Raw genomic sequence first — 4,092 nt, forward strand, 5'->3', positions numbered from 1 at the left:
TGTGGCCTACTGGGATTTGGCTAACTCCAGGGCTAATTCCTAGCGTAGCCGTTCGTTTTCAGCCATCATATCTTCTAGACGATGTTCATTGCGCTTTGCTTGGTCCATGATTGTCTGCATAGTCTCTTGCACCGAAGTTGAGAGTGAGGTCTGAGCTATTGAGTCGAAATTCAAGGCCCGTCGCGTGGGGATATTCTCCGGTCCAAGCATGTTTCTTGGAGTGATGTCATCTCTTGGTGTAACGTCGTCAACAACTACCGGAGGATCATCTGTTACGTCCGTCATGGATCCCACAGACAACACCAATTGTGGAGAAGTGGTTTGGAAATACTCTAAGATCCAACCAGATGTCCTTGATCCTCTGATTGCTACCTAAAAAATGAATGAACACTCCAGTCGGGGTTACCGGAATTAGCACTCCGACGGACAAGTTAATAATCTCTCAAGTTTACTTCTGTCTCAAGTTATTTTGTCTATTTTCACATACTTGCTTTAGTTGGCATTCCTCTTTTTTTATATTACCTCTAGCTATGTAGGTCAGGCCCACTCTTGATCTCCTGCGTGGTTACCTATTCGACTTTCTTATTGCATGTTGAGCCCTGCTCGGCTCTTTACATGGCTTTGTTCCTGGTCAAGGCCGAATTACTTTAGCCAAATGTCGATCAAAGTCGGTCTCTTCCTAATTGAAATTATTCAGTTTCCACAGAAAGGATAGGGCGACTGGTGAACTGGCTGAGGATCCTACTGATGTAGTTACAGCCATGGAAAAGGAGGATACAAATGCAACTACAGAAGAATGAGAATAGTCTCCTGTTGAAAAATTTAGTATGAACATGGGTGATACAAACTACTCAATGTCTAATGTTTCCAACCGTGCTGGCTCGACTTGCTGAGGGGATTCCCATTGAACTATCAGAGATGGCAAAAAATCTTGGATTATTCATTAAGAATATTAATACCACGATGGTGGAGATTGCTCATAGGATAAGATATTTACATGACATATCCCAACAAAGGAGGTTGGTTAATGCAGAATTTTTGAAGTTGCCAATGAGTAATACCTGAAGGTTGATGGCAGCATCTATGATAGTGAAAGATGAAGACAAAGTTGACTTATTCTTCAGTTTAAATGAGAATAACAAGATGGAGTGGATTTCTTTGCTATTGAAATGTCATATTTGAATCTGGCATCTATTGTATGATGGTCTTTTTGTTTGCTACATAACTTCGGTAATATATTATGTGATGTATAAATATTATAGCTTAGGTATTATCATGAATGCACCTTCATGGTGTATAATTTTGTATGGAAATCATGGATATGTAGACTTGCCCTTTTATGTTGTATTTGTGGGGATGATACCCAAAATTTATAATAGTTAGACAAATTATAATAAACAGGTTGTTAGAAACAAGATTTTGTCCATTTGATTATGTTTTGATTTTGTTCTTGATAAATTAAATTGATCAATATATTATGTTTTATCCATATCAATTTAATCTATCTCTTTGGAGGCTCAAATGATGTTAAACAGATATATTCCAGGACCAAAACAGGCCTAAAACAGTAGGAAAATAGCTCCAGAATTGCCAGAAAAAAGTTGGGCAGGCTGCAGAGGCTTTGGGCCGGCCGTGCAAGTCTTTCGGCCGCTTGACAGATATATTGGCTGGCCATATAGGTCTTTTGGTCAGCCGGCAAATATATTGGCCGGCTGGACAGGTTTTTGCCCAAGCAGAGATAGATTTTTTGGTCACGGTGGTCGTCCGGGCAGACGATCGGCCAGACATCCGGGCGGATGATTACTCTGTATGAATTAGTTCTACAACGACTAATTTTGAAAGTTCATCTCGGACAACCACTCTGTATGATAATTATCTGATTTTTCTATCGTTCTAATTGTTGTATTAGCTTGTAATTTTTATTGGGAATTATTTATTTTAATTTGTAGAAATCTAATTCACTCTCTCTTAGGTTGCTTTTGGGTAACAATTTTGTTATGTGGCGCTTGAACAGGTTGGGTTGCCATAGTGAGTGTTTTTTTTTTTTTTGGTTTGGTTTGATGGCTGTGGTTTGTATTATGGCTAGTTTCCTAGGGTATACCCCTTGTAATCGTTATATATTTTGTCTTTTAATTTATGACTTATTTACCCAAAAAAAGGTTATTAGATTTTTTGGGACTATTTATGAAAAATATGACTTAGGAACAAGGGTTCTAATACTTGGAATGATGCTCATAATATGGCTCATGTAATTATTAAACACAAATAATTGAATAAATTTTTTTTTGATAGGTGGATTTTTTGATATTTACAAAAAAAAAAGGAAAAAGAAAAAGAAAAAAAGAAGAGAGAATAACATTGACTAAAAACGTATTGATAGTTGGATTCTTTAATATTTACAAAAAAAAAATAAAAAAAAAATAAGAGAGAATAACATTGACAAAAAATTTATTGATAGTTGGATTCATTAAAATTAAAAATAAATAAATAACATTGACTAAAAAAATTTTGATAGTTGGATTCTTTAATATTTTAAAAAAATAAAAAAAGAATAAGAATAACATTGAGTAAAAATTTATTTGTTCTTTAGTTGGTATAAGTCCAAATTTGATAATAATGCAAAAAGGGTATTTGTGGAATTTCACATGGTTAATTCCATCATTATCTCTCAAAACAAACATGAAATATTACTAGTCCATTGGTTATCAAACAAACATAATTTTTCCTGATCTCCTTACTAGCAGTCCCCTCACTAATAATTTCCTTCATTTTACCTCTCAAAGAAAATTGGGCTTAAGTGCTGAGGTCGCCTTTTTTAGGCGACCAAGAATGACTAAAGGAGCATGGGCTAAAGTCCAAGGGAAGTGGCCCAATAGTGGGACGGAGTACGTTTGACCTGCTAAAAATCCGAACAGACTCCACGAGGAAAACTGTTAAAGTGAAGTTGTAGAGGTATTACTTGTAGTGGTCAAGTTGCTAAGGCACTTTGCTTCAGCGTCGCCATTCTCAGTATTGTCAGTTCCGCCGCCATTTGAAATTGCTGAGGGAAAGAGAAAATCGGAGCAACTAAGTTGTAGAGGCAACACTTGCAACGGTTAAGTTGCTGAGGTATTTTGTCGACGCCGTCATCCCTAATATTGTTGGGATTGCCATTTGAACTTGCCGCGGGAAATGACTGCCGCAGCAACTACAACCGCTGCAACTAACTTGCGGAGGGAACATCCCGCCAAGGTGATGGCAGCCTTTGGGAGAAACTTCCCCTCCACAAGTCGAGACTAATGCTTGGCGTTGATAGTAGACCCCAAGGCTTAGTGATTGGAGCTGATAGCAGGCCCAGAGATAATAGTATACCGCAATCTCCTCCACAAGTTGAGGCTAATGCTTAGCGTTGATAGTAGACCCCAAGGCTTAGTGATTGGAGCTGATAGCAGGCCCAGAGATAATAGTATACCGCGATGATCCCGTGAAGATGGAAGCAGGGTAGTCCGAGTGTAAGGGACTCCCTTTCCATTACCCAGGTCAATGACCTGTCTTAGTCGCATAGGCAGGACTAATGAAGCTCGGTTGGACTTGGTAATAAGGCACATCATAACTGATAGCAGGCTTGGTTATGGCCTTCGCCCTGAAAAGTGAGGAGTTTGTGGTTGAGTGGCTAAGAGTGGAGGCTTCGCTGAGGTGAACACGAAAACATGACTGATAGCAGGCTATGAAGTCTTGAGAATGCATGTACTTACTAAATAGAACTGAGAAGGTAAGTGTAGTAGGAAGGTTTACCACTGTAAGTGCACTTGTTGAGATTTGAACTGAGAAGGCAAGTGCAGCGACGAACACTATTGCCACAAGTGCATTTATTGAGGCTCAAAAAATAGTTGCAGTGCCAAACACTCATGTTGTAAGTGCATTTGCTGAAGTATCTGTGCTAAACAGATAGTACATAATATATGCAGAGTGACACGTGGCACCTTTAGGTGGCTTAAGGCAAAATATTTCATGTGATCCTTAGAGTCATATGTCTTCTCTGTATTTGACCACTTAATGTTCTCTTGATACCAAAAAAAACCTATAAATAAGACTCAATTTTCCAAGATCCAA

The sequence above is a fragment of the Camellia sinensis genome, chromosome 11, assembly GCF_055761805.1.
Source record: "Camellia sinensis isolate YWXY chromosome 11, ASM5576180v1, whole genome shotgun sequence".
Classification (NCBI taxonomy): Eukaryota; Viridiplantae; Streptophyta; class Magnoliopsida; order Ericales; family Theaceae; genus Camellia; species Camellia sinensis.